This window comes from Panthera pardus, unplaced genomic scaffold (assembly GCF_024362965.1).
Source record: "Panthera pardus isolate Hobbes unplaced genomic scaffold, ASM2436296v1 HiC_scaffold_26, whole genome shotgun sequence".
Classification (NCBI taxonomy): domain Eukaryota; kingdom Metazoa; phylum Chordata; class Mammalia; order Carnivora; family Felidae; genus Panthera; species Panthera pardus.
Genome location: NW_026526832.1, coordinates 31,318,621 through 31,343,168, shown reverse-complemented (window position 1 = coordinate 31,343,168; position 24,548 = coordinate 31,318,621). Strand labels below are relative to the sequence as shown.

At 41.5% G+C, this 24,548-nt stretch overlaps 1 long non-coding RNA gene across 2 annotated transcripts in view; it reads right to left on the bottom strand.

The window, feature by feature from the left end:
* Positions 1-17,635: 17,635 nt before the first annotated feature.
* Positions 17,636-24,548, bottom strand: part of LOC109268371 (uncharacterized) — a 92,936-nt gene continuing 86,023 nt past the window's right edge. For both annotated transcript variants that reach the window (XR_008418102.1, XR_002080617.2), the window contains exon 3: positions 17,636-17,743. This is a non-coding gene — a long non-coding RNA (uncharacterized LOC109268371). The remainder of the gene's footprint in view (positions 17,744-24,548) is intronic.

Below are 24,548 nucleotides of genomic sequence, written 5' to 3'. Positions count from 1 at the left end.
GCTGAAAATCCTCTGGTGTGTGAATTTCTTTGTAATGCTGTCCTAAATGTCTTCAGGAGACAGAGTTCAAGCTTTGCCTTCAAGCTTTGCATCCAGAAAATGGTAACTATGTGAGGTGATATACATGTAATTAGCTGGATGGTGGTGGTCATTTCACAATATATTCACGTATCAAAACATCAAGTTGTAGACTCTAAAATATACAATTTTTATTTATCATTTATACTTCAACAAAGCTGAAGGAAGGCGAGAGCTAATTCTATGAGTTCAAGCGCAGTTTCTAGAATCATGTGCTTAGGTCCACAAATGGGCAGAAGTGGGCAGAGATTTTTAAAACAAATAGGCTTGTTCAAGATCACTCAGGGGGTCTGGAGCATGCTTGAGAATGCCACAGAGCTTCCTGCCAGCACCTGGGTGTCTGGAGCTTTGGGCGAATTGCATGAACTTCACAGCTTGCCAATTCAGAAAGGTGCCTCCTGGCCACAGAAGCCCTGCACGAGGTTCCCTTCCTCTTGTCCACACAGGCTGAGCAACGCTGGATTCTGTCCTTCACCCATCCCCTCAACTGGACAACTTCTGCAGCTATAACTCACACACCCAGAGGGGGCAGCCCTGGGTCTGTGTTTCAGGACAGACTTTTCTTCTTTACCCTTCACTCCCTCTAGTTTTGCTTACTAGTCCTCATTTGCTATGATGCCCACTTCCCCGACAGACAAAAGAGATTTTAGAAGTTGGAGAAACAGGGGCGTCTGGGTGGCTCAGTCAGTTGGGTGTTCGACCCTGGCTCAGGTCATGATCTCACCGTTCAGGGGTTCGAGCCCTGTGTTGGATTCTGTGATGACAACTCGAAGCCTGGAGCCTGCTTCCGATTCTGTGTCTCCCTCCCTCTCTGTCCCTCCCCCACTCGGGTTCTGTCTCTCTGTCTCTCTCTCTCAAAAATAAATAAACATTAAAACATTAAAAAAAAAAAAGAAGTTGAAGAGATACCAGTTGCTTATCTTTACCAGTAATCACTGAGCACATGATTATTTAGGAAGTGTCAACTATCTATCCAGAAGGTACTATGCACAAGGAGGCAGTGGAACCCAGGGGTTATTAGTGGAGACTGGCTGGATGTGGATTCTGACTGTTTCCACCCCTTCCATTCGTAAGACTTTAGATAAGTTATGTGAAAAGTTATTATTCCTCCCCAGACAGACTGATTTTAGCAGCTAAAAATAGGATTATATGGATTAAAAGGACTAATACATGTAAAGATTTTTTAAGTAGAAAAAGTGTTTGGCACACCCAAAAATGTTAGAATTAAGCATTATATTTTTAATAAATGAAGTATAAATGCAATAAGACACTTAGGCACTCATCGTAAAGAACGTATCATCTCATGGACCCTACTTTAAATATTTTGGAAATAATTATTGAGTAATTTCCAAGCATCAGCACCTGATTTTACTAATAACACAGAGAAAAATGAATTAATGAGACAATGTTTGCCCCTAGTAATGACTTTTTCTTCATTCATGAATACACAGTTATAATCTTAAATCTAATTTTGGCAAGTCTGAGTTGAATATATTTGATGCTCAAGGTAAGAAAGTGTTCATGGGTTTGTAGGTTAGTTTTTAATTCCACTAGAAATACTCTAGTATTTCATCTGTCTCCATTTGTGCGTGTGTGTGTGCGAGAGAGAGAGAGAGAGAGAGAGAGAGAGAGAGGGAGGGAGGAGGGGGAGAGAATTCTGAAGGTCTTACTCAATATTTCTTATAATCCCACTTAAAATAAATGAGAGAGGCTTCTGGCTTCTTTCTCAGGGGGAAATGACTTTGAGCCTGCTGATAATCTCTGTGCTCAGCTCATTAATTTTATACCTAACAAGATCATAAACATTTTCCGGAACTCAATATGAGATGATATCAGGAAGAAGTTTCCAGTAAAACAAAAATCCAAACTCCTCTGTCACTTAAGGTTTTTGGTTTTTCGTTTGTTTTTGGAAGTAAATACTATGATCACATCTATAGATATCAAGTTTCTCCACATGAAGGATTCACCTGCAAACATGCATGCGTCTTGCAGAATTTGCCAACTGAATGCCAGGATAACTGCTGAGTATCCCCTAGGGTGGAACTCATTGATGAGGCTCTCCGCTGACCATTATTATTCTGGAAAACCTTCTAAGGCCCTGGGTCTGGCTTTCATGCTTGTGGGCTCATGGCAACCTGACTGGTCAGTATGCCCAGTTCAGGCCAGTCTCTATGACAGCTTCACATGGACTAACCCAAGGGCACCGACCTATGGACCAGAATGCTAATTTCTTCATTTTCTCCATTTGCACTAAAAAGAGAACTGTCCAAGAATACCAGGAGGCTGACATGTCCGCAACCTGAGTTGTCCCCAACTAATGGCAAATTATTCTGGAATGTTAAGTAATCAGAAGGTGACTTGGTGAATTTGAAATGAGAATAAGGGAAATCTTGTAGGGGAGATTCCCAGAAGTGGATTTACTGTGTCAAATGGAATGAACTTGACCCAAAGCGCTACACGAAAGGATGTCTTTCCTATCCTCTACGAGCATTGAGCATCCTAATTTGTTTCTCTTAAAATTGCTTTGAAAACCACAATGATCTATCACTCCATGCCTATCATAATAGCGGAGCAACATGTGACAACAGCAAAGGCTGGCAAGGATGTGGGGAAACCGAATCCTCGTGCACTGCTGGTAGGAATGCAAAATGGTGTAGTCGATCTGGAAAGGCGTTTGGCAGCCTCTTGTAAAACTAAACATGTAATTACCATATGACCTCACAATTGAATCCTTGGGCACTTATCCCAGAGAAATGTCACACTGCTCCTGAAATTACACAAATGTATTGAGTTGCAGTGATGTTGCCAATAATCATTAGTTGAAAAACTTGATTAGAAAACTGAATAACATCTTCATAAAGAAAAACAAAAACGTGTGCAACAAATGTATAGAAAATTGTCTGAGGGAATGTGTACCAAGATACTAAGTTGTTATTGGGCAGGCTAATGGTAGGTGATTTCTTTTTGTCATTCTAAAATTTTTCTGAAGTACTCTATATTACTTAAATAATGCAAACTAATCATTTTTAAATTTTTTTAAATTTTATTTTAGAGAGAAGGAGTGGGGAAGAAGGGCAGAGGAACAGAGAGAGAGAGAGAGAGAATCTTAAGCAGGCTCAGGGGGGAGCCTGATGTGGGGCTCGACCCCACAACCCTGGAATCTTGACCTGAGCCAAAATCAAGAGTTTGTTGCTCACTCGACTGAGCCACCCAGGTGCCCCACAAACAATAATTTTTTACATATTTCAAAAGGAACGTTTTTGTTGTATGAATATTTTAAAATCCTTCCTACTATTATTTCAAAGCATCATCAGCATTTAATATCCAGTAAGTGTCTGTTATCTTTTTTAAATCAAACTTTTTATTTTGAAATAATTGTATGGTCACACGCAATTATAAGAAATAATACTGGGAGGTTCTGTGTACCCTTTACACAGTTTCCTATAATGGTAACATCTTGCAAAATTATAGCAGAACATCACAGCCAGGATATTGCCATTAATACAGTCCACAGATCTCATTCAGATTTCCCCAGTTTTACTTCTGGTCCTGTGTGTGTATGTATGTATGTGTGCGTGTATTTAATTCTACATCATTTCACTACATGATGTAGATTCATGTGTCCATCACCACCAGGATTTCTTGTGTTGCCCTTTTATAACCACATTGACCCCTCTTCTGCCACGCCCAACAGTCCCTAACTCCTGGCAACCACTAATTTAATTTTCCATTTCTATAATTTCGTCATCCCAAGAATGTTATACAAATGGGATCACATAGTATTTGACCTTTTCAAAGTGGCTTTTATTAATCAGCACGAGTCCCTAGAGACTCATAAAAGCTGTTGCATGTATCAAGCGCCCATTCCTTTTTCACTGCTGAGTAATATTCCACTGTATGGATGTACTGCCCTTTGTTTATCTACTCATTCACTGAAGGACAGCTGGGTCATCTCTAGGCTTGAGCTGTTATGATAAAGCTATTATGGATGTCTGCGTACCGGGTTTTGTGTGACTATATATTTTTTTTAGCTAGTTATCGGCAACATCGCTGCAAATCAATACATTTACCTCTATTGTGTAATTTTAGTAGGTGTTTGATATTGTATATGTACATTCATATTTCTATATATTGTGCATAGATACATTATATATATTGCGTTTATATACGTTGTGTATATTATATACATAGTGTGTGTATATATAGTGTACCTACATCCTACATATTGTATATACTTATTTACAGAGAAAGAACTGGTATGGTGGAGGAAGCGTCTGTAATTAGACACAGCCTGGTCTCACATTCCAGTTTGGCTATTTACTGACTATGTAATCCGAATATGTCACTCAGCATTTGGAGTCTCAATTTCCTTATCCAGAAACTAATTACAGCTGGTATATTTGTCATAAAGGTACATAGCATTTGGTACATAGTAGGTGCTCACTAAATCATGACTGCTGTTTCCGGAGGCCAGAACAACATTTCTTGGGTATGCATAGGGCAACACTTTTGTGTTGTGTTGAAAAGGCAAAGCATTTGATTCCCAGAGCAGCGGCCTTTGGCCCTCGCCAGGCTGGGTCATATTAGGAGATTACTGACAAACAAAGGCCACCGCTATGAAATCTCTGTGCAGTTCTGTTCATAACCCACGGCAACTTTTCTTCTTATTTTGGCAGCATGATTTAATGATTCTTTCTAGCACACGCCACATAAAGAGGCAAACAGTTTTAGTTAATTCTTAGGATTATGACTGAAGGTTGACCTCTTCCTTATAAAAGTTCAGTTCCAGACATTTGATAAGAATTTGTTCCGATTTCTCTGGCAGCTTCCACTTTGGTTCAGAACTTCATCACGTCTCCTGTAGAATGTTCCAGCAGCCTGCTAGCCCATGTCCACACTTTCCCCAGCTCAGCCTGGCCTCTGCAGCACAGCCAGCATGCACTTTCTAAAAATAAGGATTTTCTTATTTTTATTATGCAGCTTTTGATATTTGAAACAATTATCCCAGTGAGTAATGAGATGTCCTGCGGGATTCTTGTTTGCAAAAAGAGGCTTGTGAGGGTTGAACAAAAATGAAATTGGCTTTGATGCTTACATGGGGTGATTTTCTTCCCCAGAACCCAGAGTAGAAAGTTCCAAGCCCTCTTTGTAGGGGAAAAGGATAAACAACAACTCGGGACGTGGCAAGGTGGGGGCGGTGTGCTGGGGAGATTGGTCTCATATGACATCGCCTTTTCCAAATCTTCTCTAAATATTCTGCCTGTGTAGATAGCTGTGATATGCTTGTTTGGTGAGGAAAGGATGGGAGAAGATGTGAAATGCAGACCCCTTTGAAGTGTGCATAAACAGGTCTGGACGCCAGCTGACAATAACAACAAAGGACCAACATATTTTGAGCATCGACTTCGAGCAGGTCTTTCCATGTGCTGTCTCATCTAATCTTCACAGCAATCTTACAGAGCTGGTATCATCAACCCTCCTGCGAAGACCAGAACGTAGTGGCTTGGAGATGCGCGGAAACTTGTTCCAGGGACTCTCATCAAGCCAAGGCAAAGCCAAGATCCTCTGAACCCCTGGGCATTACACTTCCCCTTGCTTCCCCCAGCGCCCTGCAGTGAAGCCTATCACAGCCTCCCAGTAGTACGCATCCAGCATCTACGTGTGTAACTTTTTGTGATACTTTCATTCCAATAAATATTTACTGGATGTTCACAGCTCATCCAATATAATGCTTTTCCTCTCTCCAAGGTTTAATATTAAATAGATACTGCTCGTTTCGCCTCCCGGATACCCATTTTCTAAATGCGATGGCGTTATCAGCCTGCTGTGAAATGTGGGTAGGAGAAGACATGAACTCAAAACTCTGGAATGTGCACACAGGGCATCTACACGGGGCATATGAAATCATCTAGTCCAAAGACTCAAACGTGAGGTAGACATGTCAATATTTTCTCCTCGGCATCATGAACAACTAATGTAATTAGCTCCATGGTGCATCTTAATGAGGACCAAAACACAGAACCAAATTAAGCAATATATTTCCTTAAATTAAAATTTCTTAGAAACATTGAATTTATATTGTTTCCACAATATACAAATACATGATCTAAGCCACAAGCATAAATTTTCACTAATTTCACAAACCAAAGAACTGACCTCACAGTTCTTCTGTTAATGACCATTTCTTATTTGTTGTGTGACCTTTTACTACATGTGATTAATACAAGACAACTGGCTATAGGTTTCAAGAGTATAGGGCAGACTTGTGCTTATGTGCTAATAATTTTCTGCCTCCCACCTAGTACCCCACGCCAATACAAATAGGAATCAGGCAAACACAACAAACAACAAACAGAAATTTCTGTGGTAAACTTAGAGATAGATCATGGCAGATGCATGACAGAAGCATAGTCAAAGCCTGATGGAAACCTGGTCTGCTTTACCCAATATTAACATGTAAAAAAATTTTTTAATGTTTTATTTGCTTTTGAGAGAAAGGGTAGGGGGTGGGGCAGAGAGAGAGAGAGAGGGAGACACAGAATCCGAAGCAGGCTCCGGGCTCTGAGCCATCAGCACAGAGCCCGACGCAGGGTTCGAACTCACGGACCGCGAGATCATGACCTGAGCCGAAGTTGGATGCTCAACCGACTGAGCCACCCGGGTGCCCCAATAATCTATTTTAACTGAGTGAAATGAAGGCTAGATAAGGGACATAATTTGAGCCACGAAATGTTCTTACTTATGAGGATTATTACCACTATTTTCAATCCTCTTATTACTTCCCAGGGGGAAATGAATCCTTTGGGAAACTACATTTTTGGGCTCTTTGTTGGTAGGAAAGGAATTATTGAACCTTCTCTGCGTGTACTTGCAGGTGCATGTGCACACTCACACACATACACACACATTCACAGTTGTAACCACTTAAAGACCAGCTTACATCTTTCTTTCAAACAAAGCAAGGCGTGTTTCTTCCCAGCACAATTTTAAAAATGATCAAAATATGCCAAGAAGAAAATAAAAATTATGCTTATTTTCCCACTAATCTGAACAGTTAAATTCATTTAGGGGAAATGATGGAATAAAAAAAAAAAAAAGCTCTTTTACAGTAGGTTGTAACCATACTAATATTCACCAAAATTTCAGTGACTTTGTCAAGAAGTTATGCCTCTATTTTATGATTTTAACTCATATTTTTACTTACACTGAACAGTGTCTTTTGAAAAGGAAATATAACTAGTTATAATGACACAAACACTGAGCTTCAGTCTACGAATCTCTCCACTCGAGAATTAACCTCTGTGAAAGATAAGCTTCGTTGGTGACCTCATTCCTTTGTCAAATACCCAAAGATCCACTACTCAGTCAATGCATGTTATCTTTTCAAATTAAATCCTCCTGTCGTGAGCCTGATAAAGATGATTTAAGTCCTTGGAAAAACATGATTTTATCTTCGTTTTCTACATTTTACTGAAATGAATGTACTTCTTCTTCCTATTTTCTTTTTAATTTCAAGCACTGGGGTTTAAAGTTGATTAACCGCCATTATTAAACTAAAGTACATGTAAATGAGAATAGATTTTCTTCTGAGAGAAAATACTTTTAATCTTCAAAGAAAAAATACTTTCTGCTACTCAGATCTACGTGAGAAGACAGAAAAATGTGGCCTCCTTCTGGTAGGAAGTCAGACAGAGGCCCACATTCTGCATGTTACGATGAAGAGCTGGGATAAAAGACTCGGTAGAATAGGGAACAATGGTGTCATGGAGACCAGGACCTGGGGAAGAGAGGAGGTCTGGTGTCTGGGAACCCTTCGAACTGTCAGTCAATGCAATCCCCAGAAATTTCCCTTCCATTGAAAAGGTCTGCATCAATTGGTATAATATAGTGAATTGGTACTCATTAATTACTTTAGGGCATTATGAACTGTCTAATTCAAAACAAGGGAAGCTTCCAGAAAGAGTCTTCCATGGTTAAAGCTTATTCAGGACCACCCTTCCTTACTATTACTGGGCCAGGCAATCTCTGGTGTATGGAGGGAAGGACACCCCTCCGAATACCCCTCTGTGTGAAGGGTGTACATGGGATTCTTGGTAGGAAGCCTCACCGCCTTGGCTACAACTTGCCAAAAATCAAGATTACATGAGACTGGACCCTATCACTCTGGGTAGTGGATGAGACCCCACCCCTTGGAGCTTGGTAAGCTGAGGTGGATTTCTCAGTTGAGCTATGTGGCGAGCAAGGAGGCATGATGACCACAGCCCATCTTTGAAATGGGGTTTGTCATCCCCTTTATAGTTCTGAGAAAGTAAATATGAGCAGCGTTTTAACTTCAGAATGATGGGGCTCTGTGGGACAGGGTGACATCAAATGCTACAGAATCAAGTCAGGCAGCAACAAAGCCAAAGGCAGAAAGCGTAACTGAATCAGTTGACATGTCTGCTGAATCACCCTTCTCATCTCAGTAGAGGCCAACAAAGTAACCAAAGACAGAAATGAAGCCGAGGTAGACCAACTAAGAAGCAAGAGGGTGATCCAGAATTTTTTTTTGCCAAAAAACTCTTCTCTGTAATGACCCTAAGGGACAAGTGGCGGAGGGGGGTGGAGAGGAGTGAACAGGTCTCTCTCTGCAAAGGCAGGCTGCAGGGAACCACGAGCCACAAGAGATGGGCTGGTATCTTATTCTGGAATGAATATTTGAGTGGAGCATTCATTTTATCCAAATACTGGTTGAAAATATTAAAAACTGTGTTTTTCTTGTCTGAAAAATAATTGTAGGATTGTGTCATTACATAAAAATGAACCTGAAAAACTTGTATGGGATCTACTCAAATTTTTGACTTGGTATGGGGAGAAATTATTCCTAGGTAACTCAAGTTAAAGTAATGATGGGAAATGAAATGAAGTTGTGTTTTGTCGTACTTTATGAGTTATCATTAACATAATTGTTACAGGAGGAAGAAAGGGAAAAATATATGGGAAGAGAAGGGAAAATTAGAAGAAAGAAGGAAAGCATACGGATGAATTTTCCTTGTTCCTTATCACACACGGATTCACACTGAGCACCAGTGGATTGACTTGTCAAAGTTTTAGAGTGTATCTATGAGATCTGTTTTATATCCTATATTCTATTCTATATCTATGGTATCCAGGATAGAGCTCACAGCCCCTTATACCTTAATCTTAGTTTTCTCATTCTGAATCCATCCATGGATTTCAAATAATAATATTTAAAGGAAGCCAGAAATAAATAATGTATGGGAATTCAGACTTTCCATTTTTTCCCCAGTCTTCTCCGTGACTCAGAATTTTAAAACAATTCCAGTTTAAAATTCAGCTAAGCATCAATGAGCTATTAAATATACTCTAAATGTATCAGAAACTAATTCTTCCAGCTGGCAAGAAACCCAAATATACCAAATTAATAGCTTAGTTCTTCTCAGGAGTCTATGGTACATTAACAACAAAACGTTCTTATAGAAAATGTAGTTTGGGGGTATTGGAGAATTATCCCAATGAGCAGTGCTGTAATTATAATTATGAATTAAAATAATAATAGCTCCTCTGAGCACACACAAAAAATCCTCTTTTCTCAGAATTTGTTATGATTTCAATCTGAGCTTAAAATTTTTCACCCAGAGTCAAAGAGAAGGAAGGAACAGTTTATCAATAATAAACTAGGAAATAAATTATAAGAAATGCTCGGAGCTAAAAGCAAAAACAAAACAAACAAAAAAACCCCCATCAGATGTGTAATTACCAACAGAGAAATTCAGAGAGGAGGAACTTTGCATCCTTATTCTATAGATTTCAATCAACATCAGACTGAGGAAGAAATTTGAGATGATAGGTGGCCTAATAGGTCAGAAACTATCGGTTGGTCAAATGGTACCACATTATGACGTGTTCTGAGTCAGGGTACTGCGCATAATACATAATCTTTATGCTACTGAGGAGTCTACAGAAGAGTTAGGAAAAAATAAAGCTATACTGATAGCTTAAGTCCTTAATGAAATGTTAGGCTGTGTAGCAATCAGACAAAATGCTGTGAGAATTTGGGGGGGGGGATAATGAGAGCAAGTTAAAGAGCCCAAGGAGGGGCGCCTGGGTGGCTCAATAGGTTAAGCATCTGACTTGGGCTCAGGTCATGATCTTGTGGTTCGTGAGTGAGTTCGAGCCCCACGTCGGGCTCTGTGCTGACAGCTCAGAGCCTGGAGCCTGCTTCAGATTCTGTGTCTCCCTCTCTTTCTGCTCCTCCCGACTTCAAGTTCTGTTTCTCTCTCTCTCTCACAAAAATAAATAAACATAAAGAAAACAGTTTTAAAGAGGCCAAGGAAGTCTGGCATAGTCAGAGAGGGCTTTTTAAACTGTCTAGTTTGAGGAATGATCATTGTATAAGGGTAAGTTACTTTGTTCTGGCACATACTTGGAGATTTTATAGGATCTGAGGTGGTCACTGTCCCACCCACATCTCCAGTCTCCCCAAGAGCATGTAGGAAAGCCCATGATCCTGAATTCCACATGTTCTTTTCCATTTCTGCATTATCCTCTACACATGTGTATAACGAGTTTAAAAGTAATATTGCCTTTTTACAGCCACCCTTTTCTTCTACTCTCATGGCAATCGCATGTACATTGGGTGGAGCAAGGACCCGGGAAAAATGGTTTTCAGCATCGCTTGATGAGTCAGATGTCAAGATGAATTCCAGTGGAGGATGTGGGGGATGGGCTTGCCCCGTGTGACTCCAAGGACCAAGACAGGCAAATTCAAATTAGTAGCCACAGTCAGCACTTAGCGGTCCATAAAGACCCGAATTCAATTACCCTGTCCCAACACCTGCAGAAGCAATAATCCGTTGATGTGTGTGTGTGTGTGTGTGTGTGTGTGTGTGTGTGTGTGTGTGTGTGTGCGCGCGCTTCAATCATTGGTTAATGTTTGAAAAATGCCAGATGCATGCATGTACGCTCATACACAACTCTCTCTCTATTGTCTCTTACAGTAATAGAATAGATACACTTAATTAAATAATAGCAAGTGTCAACTGTCATTTTTATAGCAGGCGTCTCCAGCTGTTAGAAGGCCTCAGCAAGAAATCAGGAACAGAAACTTGTATGTGGATGACACAATAGAATTCTTTTTTTTTTTCTTGATATCTGCCATACCGTTTCACAAATTCTACCCCACTACCTGCTACAGCTTCTGAATTACAAATTTAGATTCCTGACAGTGAACGTTGCAGAAAAATAATTCATTCAGAGCATGGCAAGGGACTGCTTGTGCAGTACACAAAGTTATAATTTAAAGCTATTAGTGTAATTAAGATCTTCTCAGTACTGTCACACATACTGAGAAATAGCCACTTCTCCAACGAGGAATATTCTCCAGCTTATTCTGACACAGTTAGAATGTAATTGTACTTCTTTTTTTTTTAATGCCTATTATTTATTTTGAGAGAGAGAGAGTATGCATGCATGAGTGGGGGAGGGGCAGGGAGAGAGAAGGAGACAGAGACTCCGAAGCAGGCTCCAGGCTCCGAGCCGTCAACGCAGAGCCCAATGGGGGGGCTTGAACCTACGGACCACGAGATCATGACCTGAGCTGAAGTCGAGAGTCTGAGGCTCAACTCACTGAGCCACGCTGGTGCCCCTGTGCATTTTTAACAATGAAGAAAATAGATCAGTAGCTTTGCCCTCAAACCCATGACACTTCTCTGCTCCTCCGCACATGTCTTGCCTTGGTGCCCACGATCCTATCCTCCTGCTCTCCCACATGCCATCCCCAGGGTCGGCATGACCTCCCCAACCCTGGAAGTCACTGTCGGTCTCTTCCATTCTTTTTTTTTTTTTTTAATTTTTTTTTTTAACGTTTATTTATTTTTGAGACAGAGAGAGATAGAGCATGAACGGGGGAGGGTCAGAGAGAGAGGGAGACACAGAATGCGAAACAGGCTCCAGGCTCCGAGCTGTCAGCACAGAGCCCGATGCGGGGCTCGAACCCACGGACAGTGAGATCGTGACCTGAGACGAAGTCGGACGCTCAGCCGACTGAGCCACCCGGGCGCCCCGGGTCTCTTCCATTCTTTCCCAAACCCCCTTCCTCCCTCTGAAACCCTTCCCATACCAGCCCTGGCACACCAGCCTTGCCAACTACACATCCCCTAGTTTCCCTCTGCAGATGCCCGTCAGTTGTATACTCTTGGATTCCACCCCTCTGCTTTCTTGCTATTCTCACTCTATATACTTTACCCTCTTCCAGCTCTAATTATCAAAATGCCTTTCTCTGACAGACCCCACCTCTTGAGTGCCATGATCTGTTTTATGCTGTGTCCTATCATGGACACTTTGCTGGGGATACGGACACTAATGTATGTGAGCTATTTCTCCTTTCTCAATATATGTGGGCGATTGTTGTATGCATCTGCATCCGGTGAATCCCTTAGGGACAGCAAGTGTATCTGCCCCAGTACAGTGCTTCTCACAGAGCAGTTTGAACCACCTAACTGAGTCTCTTCTACTCTCTTCTGTCACAGATCCTCACCTGAATGTCTTGTTCTTTTTAGGGTCCTGCCGCCAACTTCTTGCCCAACACCTAATGTCTCCATACTGCCAGCTCCTTTTTCAGAACTGTAACACCGCACATGCTGTATAATTTTTCTATGATAGGACATGGCCTTGGAGAACAGGTTTCTTGAAATGCGTATCAGATCAGGTGACTGTGGCAACCCACCAGGAGGTTTGACATTACTTCCTGTAATATGCTCATGGCTGTTGTCCTTACCCCTTGGTCTTTCCTATTATCACATGGGGTGACATTGTTGGGATATAGATGTCCTTCCCTGATCCACAGTCATCCTCTTTTTAACCTGGAACAAGTCATTGGTAGGTCACTGCAATCATGCAACCATCATCTCTGTGGTAACCACCTATCTGGTTCTAACTCTTGCGAGTTGAGAGGGTCATTTGGTGTCGCCACTTCTGGAACCCTGAAGAGGCCTTTGCTGGACAAGAACTTGCCCACTGAGCCTGCATTTGCAGTGGGTACAATTCTTCAAGTGCCACCTGCCTAATTCTGGCTGACTTCGCCTGCCGGTCAGCCCTTGCCAAGGAGGTCCATGCGGAACAGATAAACAGAAGACCTCCCAGCAGCTGTTTCCAAGATGGCGTGAACAAGTCAGCGGCAATATTTTATGTGACCTCTTAAGTCCACTTGTGTAGATGTTCCCGAGAAACATACAGAAGCCAGGGGGTGTGGATATTTGGGTGGGTTGTTATATTTACCTCAAGTCTGTCTCCCTGTAAGAAATTTACTAGCATTTCCCAAAATAGTCTACACAGCCACATGTGTGTGTTTTCTCCTTTTATTCTGTTCGTATGTACTTATGTCTTCTGTCGTGCATAGCAGTGCATATTTCTTTTTTCAGCCATGTTTGTAAAAAATCATTATTTGTCCCTATGCATCAGGACTCCTGTATCCCTTGGGTAAATTCCTAGCGGTGCTATTGCTGGGTCATAGGGTAAGTCTATTTTTAATTTTCTGGGGAACCTCGACACTGTTTTCCAGAGCGGCTGCACCAGTTTGCATTCCCACCAACAGTGCAAGAGGGTTCCCGTTTCTCCACATCCTCTCCAGCATCTATAGTCTCCTGATTTGTTCGTTTTAGCCACTCTGACCGGCATGAGGTGGTATCACCAATGTTTACAGCAGCACTTTCAACAACAGCCAAATTATGGAAAGAGCCTAAATGTCCATCAACTGATGAATGGATAAAGAGGATGTGGTTTATATACACAATGGAATACTACTTGGCAATGAGAAAGAATGAAATCTGGCCATTTGCAACAACGTGGATGGAACTGGGGGGTATTATGCTAAGTGAAATAAGCCAGGCAGAGAAAGACAGATACCATATGTTTTCACTCATATGTGGATCCTGAGAAACTTAGCAGAAGACCATGGGGGAAGCGAAGGGGGGGAAAAAAGTTACAGAGAGGGAGGGAGGCAAACCATAAGAGACTCTTAAATACCGAGAACAAACTGAGGGTTGATGGAGGGTGGGGGAGAGGGGCAAGTGGGCGATGGGCGTGGAGGAGGGCACCTGTCGGGATGAGCACTGGGTGTTGTATGGAAGCCAATGTGACAATAAATGATATTTAATATGAAAAATCATGATTTGTGTTTTTCACATATTCCGTTACATGAGATTCAGAAAGCAACCCCAGTAACGCCAAACCAAAGTGCTCTTTGCCAAGGAAAGACAGGAATACGCTGGTCACTACGGAGCAGCACGTGCAAAGCAGCAAGAGGTACTTATCCCGTAATTATGCAACAAGTTGGCTCAGGCACACATACATGTGGTAACAAGTGAGGACATTGAAAGGTTATGTTAAACGGCCAGTTACTTGGATGGGATGGTTCATGTGCAGAGAAGAAACACAATGGATGCAAAATATCATAGGACGACTGCCCAGAGAGAGGCAGTAGAAGATACGCCAGCGTGGTTCAGTCAATGAAGATAAAATTTAGCGATTCCACTCTGCAGCCAGTGTGAGTAGAGTGGAATGTTCACATGATCTGAGTCAGCTGTTGACGAGAGGTAAAAATAAAATGTTTCCTACCCAGCAGCGTATGTTCTGGGATGGAGGACGGAGCATGTTGCTAGCAGGCATGCTGTCCTCAGAAAACCTATGTCTGTGACCAAATGAGACAGGTATGCAATGTGTGTAACATAGTAACTCTAAACGTTTATTCTCTCTGTATGGCCATGCAAAAGTTTAGCACATGAGATGGGTCTGTAGCCATAAAATAAATGGCTGACCAACCTTCTCAAGATGTGTTTGAGGCAGTGTGGTATAAAGTAAGAACACTTGATCCTATCACTTACTAACTCCGTGACGTTGGGCACGCTTTCTATAGCCTTTGTCAATCTTAATTTCTTTGTCTTCAGACAGCGATTTGGATACTCACCCTACCCTGCCATGAGGAGTGGCATTGAGTAAGTCAGGTATTGTAGAGTGTTCCAGAACTTAGGAGCATTTCGTAAACGGTAACACCGTATTTTATTGTTATGATTATTGTGTTTACTTTTGTTTTCCATCAAAACTGAAGATATTCCCTTTGGCAGAATACATCCTGAATGGCAGTATTTTCTGCACCCCAGAATGGTGGCCAAGATAAAGTAGCTTATGGAAACTATTAAACCATAAAGTACGGTAAGCCTGAGTTATAAGAAAAAAGATGTCCACCGTCATTCAAGGGTTCCCTGTTTTTCCACGCCCAGGACATGCCCACCTTTTTGCACACGCCACTCCTTTCCCAAATCCTATGCCCTCCCAACCCTACCATTTTCATGACCAGTCCCGGTTAAAAATGTTTCACCTTTTCTCATGATCTGCTTCTACAGTGGGAAGTGTTTTCTTTCTCCTTGAAGGAAAATCCCGGTGAGATGCAAAGTGGAGGAGAGATCCGACAGTATCACTTACCCACAATTCTGTTGGGATATTCTGGAACGCTCCTGCTCTTCCTGTGTCCACACAGAGTGACTTACTTTGGTAGGGGTGTCAGGCACAACATCTCAAGCACAACAACTCTCCCATCACCAGTGAGAATCCCATCAGAAGCTACCTAATGGATTTCACAGGCATGTGTGTGTGTGTTCATGTGTGTGATATTTATTTAAGGTAGATTTTAACATATTTCTTGGCCTGTTTAATCTCTGTACTGCCCCTATTCACACTCAAGCATTTTCCTCCATTTCAACACTCTCAAATAATAATTACTTTCCATGGTGTATTCACTTTATAAATCTCATCCACATCCACAAGTACCTTTGATCTTCCTGGTAGCTCTATGAGTTTGGCAGGGTAACAATGATTTTATCTTTTCATGGAAGGAGAAACTTAAGCTCAGTGGTGTTATGGATTTTTGCAAGGTCTGTTTATTCTAAAACACATAGTTTTCAAAAATCTCTATTTTTCCAATCACCTTTATTTCCACTACTTAGGAAGTTTGTTTGAATTGTCTTTCCTCCAGAGCAGAAATATCATTTCTTGTTTATAAATTCAATACCATAATTTATATTATGTGTACGTTATGGAGGGCTTCCTTCACTCATTAATTCATTAATTCAGCCAGTCATTTTTTTCACCAAATATGTATTAAGTGCATGTACAGAGCTGGTATAAAGTTAATCAGAAAAGGCCTTAAAAACTTTGAGCAAGTGACCTTACTTAAGAAGTGACTGTGTGGAGGCCACTGGGTGGCTCAGTCAGTTAAGTTTCTAACTCCTGAAATTGGCTCAGGTCATGAGCTCACAGTTCGTGAGTTCAAGCTTCACATCGGGCTTTGTGCTGGCAGTGTGGAACCTGCTTGGGATCCTCTGTCTCCCTCTCTCTCTACTCCTCCCTTGTGCTCACTCTCTCTCTAAATAAAAATATAGGCATTAAAAAAAAAAAGAAAACAATATGTGAACTAAAGCTGGGGCTTGAACTCATGAACAGTGAGATCAAACCAAGAGTCAGACGCTTAACCAACTGAGCCACCCAGGTGCCCCTAACTTTGTTTTTCTTTAATCGACAATCTCTGCCTGTTTGGATGTGGTATTCTCTGATGTATCTCTCTTTTCCTCTTCTTTTAGGGATATATATCACACTGCATTAAGGACCCACTCTACTCCAGTATGATTTCATCTTCACTAATTACATCTGCAATGATTCTATTTCTAAATAAGATCACACTCTGAAGTTCTGGGAAAAATATGAATTTTCAAAGGACACTCAATGAAGTATAGCAGTTATGCTGTTGGTTTGTTTTGTTTTACACCATGAAGATATACTCAAATGCTTATATACCGCACAGCACATATTTGATAGGATAGGACCTTGATAGTTACACACAGCCGGTCCTCAGAGGGGAGTGTTGAAAAGATTTGGTCAGATTTTCTTCAAATAACAGTTTGTATTCTGCTTTGGTCAGATTAAATAACATTTGTCTTTGGGACGCCTGGGTGGCTCAGTTGGTTAAGTGTCCGACTCTTGATTTGGGCTCAGGTCATGATCTCACGGTTTGCGGGATTGAGCCCCACGTTGGTCTCTACAGTGAAGGTGGAGAGCCTGCTTGGTATTCTCTCTCTCTTTTTTTCTGCCCCTCCCTGACTGACTCTCTCTCTCTCTCTCTCTCAAAATAAATAAATAAACATTAAAAAAATAACATTTGTCTTTAATCTCTTCAGTGAAGAGTTGTTCCATATCCCGGCCTTAACATTTGCTAATTATGTCACTTTGAGTAAGATATTTAACCTCTTCTTTGTATTTCTATTTTCTCATCTATAAAATGGAATTATTCGTAATTGTTCCTACCTAGAGAAGAAACCAAGATGTTATGCCTCAGAGGCCATCAGAGAAAAAATACACAAACATAAACTGAAACAAAGCGACAGTAAAATAGTCTTTCCTTGGCCGATAAAAAGCACAGTTTTGTTCATTTGATCACAGATATCCAAAAGAGAATGCAATCCCCATCCCACAGAGACTTACCCAGTTGGTGGCCCTCACACAAAGCGGTCTGGAGAGCTAGCTGTGGTGAAGTTCCCCCATCTTGTGTAGTCACCTGCTACTTGACATTGTTGGGAAGTCCATGTATATTGCTTCCCTGCAGGTCACCACAGTGCTAAAATAATAACAATAAAAGTTAAAAAAAAAATAAGCCTCATAAACATTTGGTTTGTGGAGAATGTTCATCCTCTAGACATCTCTGTTGGAAAAGCATTCCATAAATTACCTGTAACAGAAGGTTGCCATGAGGCTTACATAAAATGATGGATATGAAGCCCTGTGAACTCTTCGATGCCCGGGAAATAGAATACACTAGAATTTCTTTCTGAAATTAGATCTTTGTAGCTATAGTTAGAAAAAAAAAATGTGGTCACCATTTATGCTATAAGTCAGTTCCTTTTAGGTAAACAACAACAACAACAACAACAACAACAACAACAACATCATTATTAAAGCGTTGTTTCCTGTTGAATGTGCCACATGTCCTGCAATGCACTGCGTTGGAAATAATGTCATGCTGAATTTGCCCTTTTGAGGGAAAAGTAATTTCCAGATTGCGATGAGATGAAAATATATCTATTCCTCTCTCTTCTGCCCAGCACTTAGGACAAGAACATCATCGTCATCATACTTGTATGCATTCCTCCTGAGTATAGCAATTTTAGGCCGTTTCTCATGTAACCACTGCCTCTGCCTTATTTTCCACGTGCCTCCCCAGCGTCAAGAAAGTGAGGCAAGGACAGAGGAAGTGAGATGCCGATGCGAACCAGGCAAGGGCTCCCCACTCAAGGTAGGCGTTCATTTATTTATTCATTCATCCCCCACGTGTTTAGTGAACGCTTTGGTGTGCTCAGAAGTTCCTGTCCATGCCGAATTTACACTCTTGCAGAGAAACCTGAGGTACAACCCATGCAAACCACCATCTCTAACAGATCTAGGTGGAATACAATTTTGATTCTGGAATATAAAGTTGGATGGGCATAAACAATGCAGTGTGCCTGGTAGAACGCCGGCACGCGTAAGGAGCTGCTCCGTTAGTACTATTCTTCGTAGTTCATGCGTACAGAAAGCTGACTTGGGAAGGAACATTCTCTGCTTTGTTGTCCTTGAAAATGGAAAGATTTTACGGGGTGACCCAGAGCGATGTGTGGCCCTGGGGACTCACGCCGCACTTAAGGAGGGGGACCCAATTACTTTCTGGAGCAAAATCCGATTTCTCCTGGCTCCATGGCTCTAAAACCAGGAGTTATATGGCTTCATTTGGGAATTTCCTTTTCTCCAGGCAAAATGAGTTTGATATTCTGAAATGGTGGCATGAGGTACAGCATTGCTATGAGGTGTAGGAAGGAAAGTAATATAACCTTAAACAGTACTATGGTCGCTATCTGATAAGAACCCAACAAGTGGTGGCCAAAGCTATTGCCGCCCCATTTTTTTTTTATTTTTGCTTAGCACTTTTGCTTTGCCACTCCCCATCCCCCAAGCCGTATTGAGATATGATTGGCATTTACCGTTGCACAAGTTTAAGATGCACAACTTTTGACTTGATACACTTACATATTGCAATATGACTGTCTACTCAGGGTTAACTAACACATCCATCATGTTCCATAATTATCATTTCTTTCTTTTTTTTGGGGGGGGGGGTAAGAAGATTTAAGATCTACTCTTTGCAACTTCAAAGTATATAATGCGGTATTATTGACTATAATCACACTGCCGTGCATTAGATCCTCGGAACTCATCCCTCTTCTCACTGCAAGTCTGTACCCATTGGGCAACCTTTCTCCAATTCCCCTTGCCTCTCCCAGCCCTTGGCAACCACCAATTCCACTCTCTGCTTCTATGAGTTCCACTTTAGTGTGCGATTAGATCTCACATCTGTGTGAGAGCTCACAGTATTTGTCTTTTCCTGTCTGACTTATTTCACTTAACTAAGCATAATACACTCAAGGTCCACCCATCTTGGAGCAAATGGCAGGATTGCCTTCTTTCTCAGGTGAATCATGCCACGTTGGCAGAAGACAGAGAGTGACAACTAATTTGCCAGTTTACGTACATATATCTGCTCCTTTATGGTGCAAAACGTTTCAAGAAATGTTCTTCTGTTCTTTGTTTCCTTCTGATATGAATTGAGTGAGCCCCGCTTCCTCTCATAAATGTATGTCCTCCCTCGCCTTCAAGAGTAAAACTTCAATGAACATAAAATAGTACTTTGTTAGAAAATACTTGGGGAAGGATCTCCCACCCTGGGGCTGATGCGGTTCTGTGGTATCACGTGGTTGACGTGGATGTGTGTCGTGTATCATGTGTACAGACGCATCCAGGGTTAAGCCCTGTACTTCAAGTACCCTGAGCACTGAAACCGGATGCTTGCCAGAGATGCCGTAATGTTGACTGTTTCTGGGTGTTTTGGGGGAAGTGCGTATGGTTTATCTCCCAGAATTTCTTCAATATTTGAAAGACAAAACAAACCCAAGTGCAAAGGTGTCTCTCTAGGACACTAGATCAAATGTATTAGTGATAACACAAGATCCTGAAAAGGTTTTCGTGTCCCATTAAAAAAGAAAATATTAGTGATATGCAAGAAAGTATCCTTCTATGAGGAACAACAGTGACAGATGAGCACGAGTCTCTGGTAGAGATATTCTACAGTGCATGCACTTTTTGTTAAGAAATAGGGGTGCCTGGGTGGCTCGGTTGGTTAAGTGTCCAACTTCAGCTCAGGTCATGATCTCATGAGTCGGGCTCTGTGCTGACAGCTCAGAGCCTGGGGACTGCTTAGGATTCTGTGTCTTCCTCTCTCTCTGCTCCTCCCTCGCTCACACTGTCTCTCTCTCTCTCTCTCTCTCTCAAAAATAAATAAACATTAAAAAGAAAAGAAATAAAGGTAATTATAGAATAACTTCTAGGAGACAAACTTATTAATTGACAATCACAGTTTATAGGTTGAACGAATTCTCGGAATCTTTATTCAGGTTAGAAATCTGAATAACAAAGCCTGAATTCCTTTCCAGATGCAAGGCAAAGGCTTAACAATTTCACCATTAACCTTTGAAATTTTAGGATTTCTGATACATTTATGTATCCTTTTGATGGGTAAAAACATTCTTTTAGAACCCAGAATTTTTGAGAGGTCTCCTTAATACAGCATGAAGCACTTCAGGTAGTTCGAGCAAATGGTAATTCTGCACAAAGCCATTAAGCTTCAGGGACTAGGCAGAAAAAAGGCAGATCTCTGGGCACCAGATTGGACTAGAAAATCTTAGAGCTATTAAGGAAGATATAAGATTGTCAACCTTGCCCCCTTGTATTGTGGCCCCTTCTGGAACATATAGAGCTTTTACATAGAAAAGAATTCCTGTGAGGGCTTTGTTAAAAAATAGAAAGTAGGGCTTGCTTTACGGATTTTTCTTTCTTTGTGTCCCCAAATTGTGGAAATGGTCAAAGTCACCAAGTCTAGTTATCCATACATACCTATATTTGTCTCTAATTTAATTGTGCACATACTCATACATAATCGCATACAGGCACTAGTGTGATCATAGTAGACCCACTGCTATTATTATCATTTTGAGTTTTGGTTTTTACTTTGCTTGAACCTCTCCTCCCATTTTCTGTCTTCCCAACACCAAACTTACCTTTCACTACAAACCAGGTAATTCATAATTCATGCCAGCAAACTAATATATGTAACATAAAGAAATATGTGTTTATATATAACAGAACATAAAATATATAATTATATATAATTAATAAACATAAATATATCTCCATATTGTGTATACGTTGAAGTGTGTAAGATCGTTGTTCTTCGCTTGTTGTTTTGTCATGGGGCCCTATTATATACTCCTTCCATAGTTTGTTTAAGGGTAACATGCTATTCAGTACTGGTGTGGTGACGGCAGCATGGTTTATTCTAACAATCTCCAGTTGATGGACCTTCACTAGCTTTCGAATTTTTCTTTCTACAAACCGATGCTTTAGTAACAGTTCTATCATGTATACTCTGGCCGATTTGTCTTTTCATTTTGTGGAATAGATTCGCAGGGGTGAGATTTCAGGGTCAAAGGAAATGTTTCATGTTAGGTTTTCGTGGATGTTGCCAGACTGTTTCTAAAAACTTTGTAACAATTCACATTTCTGTCTCAATGTATGAGGGGATCTCTTTGTGGCACGCTCGACATCATGGTGTATCGTAGAACTTTACAGTTTTTACCAGTTTTTTACACGTGAAGACTTATGGTAGTGTTACTCCGATTTGCACATCCCTGGATACTAGTGACTTTCTTTAATTCCTTTTTCATACGTGTATTGGCCATTTGGATAAGCTCTCGTACTTTTGGCTTCTTCGTACCTTTTGGGTTTTACTGAATCTGGAGTGTCTTCATTTTCAAAACGAGACTTATCTTTATTGCTGAAAAGTAACTGGAGATACAAAGTGTGCCTAAAATAGCACCAATAGGAAGAGAATAGAGGATCTACAGAGCGTATCTCAAGACAGCCAATGGGGGGCGGGGGGGGGGCAACGAAAGAAACCTTTGTTTTTATAACACATTTGGTCAGCTCTGGTGAAAATACATTAAAAGAGGAGGCGTAATACGGTGTCTAAGATTCAGCCTGTTAGAAGAAAAAGTTAAGCAGACACGATGAGGGAGTACAAATAGCATGTAAAATATGAAATCTGAGTGCACTGTTTTATTTTTACTTTTTAGTTGATTTGTAACTAGAATGAACCCCAGAAGGCTGACAAGGGGCCCTTTCTCCAACTCCAGACAGTATTTCTAGGATCCTCCGACATTATCATGGGGGCTGTTGAAAACAAGTCGACTTGGGGCTACCCCTTTGAGATCAGAAGGACTGGAAGACTGATTGAAAGACTGATCACAGCTCAAGCTTCCAAGGATCTGTGGTCTCAAGAGTACCTTTTGTTTCATTTGTTTGCTGGTTCAGTAGAAGAATAGGAAACAAGAATAAGAAAACATTCTTGGTTGAGTCTAAATTGTCATTGTCACGAATCCTCTCTCTGGATTCGCCCTTGTGGTTTGTCTGGGCTGCACACCCAGGGCACAAGTTGCGATAAGCTTAAAGTTACGACAGATGTGATAGAACTTGGATTACCTTTAACGCCACCATCAAAATGAATCCTATCTGTTGCTCCTCGGTCAAGATTTGGTGAAGAAAACCTGCCTCAAGCAAGAGTAACATCTTTCACCAACTTCCCTAAGCAAGGCTCTGAGCAGAAAGACAGCGGAGTTGTATCAAAGACATTAGACACATGTAGGAATCGCTCAGAAATGATGGCTAACCCAAGGAATGGAGGGAGAAGTCAAATATGACATTAAACAAAAGCCTTCTGCTAGCTCAGTGCTCTGTGTGTAATTCCACACCACATTCTGCCTTGTGCAGTGAGTATCCCCGCTCCTTTCTCTTGTAGTCTGCTGCTGTGTTCCTTCTTCTCAGAGATCATGGTCAAGGGGGGGTAATCTGACAAGGAAGGGAATGCTTCATTCAAGTGTGGTACTAACCGTGATGGAAGGGAGTTAAGCCATCTCGAAGGAACCACAAAAGGTCTCTGTGTTAAATCCTCCCAGAAGAAATGCTTTCACTCAATTTTGAATAGTGAGTAGACAGTAAGCCGGGCAAATAGGAAGAGAGGACACCTTCCCAGGTGGGTGCGGAGGCTCTGGGTGGGGGTGGAGGGCACTGTTCTCAAGCACCCCCAGGTTGTGACCTCAGGCAGCTCCCTTCATCTCCAAGCCTTGGTGTCTTCTTCTGTAATGTGCGTAACATGCATTTTCATGCCCACCCCTTGCTGGCTGTTTCATCATCAAATAGGTTACCACGTGTAACATCACAGCTAAAGTTTAAAGTTCTACCAGTGATAGCGGTGATGACTATTAGCGGGCTCTGAGTGTGCGGTTCCAGAAAGAGTGAGGGACTAACCCGATTACTTTTTAAAACGATGAGCTTAATGCTGAATGCTGAAAGAAATCCACCTTGAAAAGGTAACAATAGACTTGCCCCTCTGAAGGGAAGGGAAAAGGGATGGGATCACAAACACGTTTAAAATGCTCTTATTTGTCATTTGAACAAAGCTCTTCATGGCCCTATTCTTTGCTCCTTCACCTGGATAGCCACCTCCCTCCCCCACCCTCACCTCTGTTTCCTCCTCCTCCACCCCTGCTTCCCTTAGCACATAATACACTTGAAGTGCTACGGACAAGGGCTTGAACTAGCCACTCTGAATGTATCGCATCTCCATTTTCACTATAAAATTACAGAAGCTATTCTTATGCACATATTATAGATGAGGAAAGTGAAGTTTAGAAGATTTAAGCAACTTGCCCCAAGTCCAGGAAGTTGGTTCCAGCACCTACGTGCAGCCTCATTGCATTATTGGCTTCTGGTATGGTTTACACATACTGTATGTTAAGCTTTAAAATTTTTTACATTTGTGGGGCGCCTGGGTGGCCCAGTCAGTTAAGCGTCCGACTTCGGCTCAGGTCACGATCTCGCAATTTGTGGGTTCGAGCCCCGAATCGGGCTCTGTGCTGACAGCTCAGAGCCTGGAGCCTGCTTCGAATTCTGCGTCTCCCTCTCTCTCTGCTCCTCCCCCGCTCATGCTCTGTCTGTCTGTCTCTCCTTCAAAAATAAATAAAAACATTAAAAAAATTAATTTTTTTTTTACATTTTCTGCCCTTCCAAAGGAGCACCAAATCATCTGTATAGCAATTCAGATGCTTACGATTTCCCTCTTAGGGAATCAAATGCAGCACGCAGTGGTGGCATTAAGGAAAAGCTGGCACAGGGATATTAGGTGGAACCTATGATGATTCCAATCGGCCCTCCTACCTTCTGATGTCAGCAATTGACATTTTCTCATATTGTGCCTCATATTGTGCCTAGGCACCTGCAAT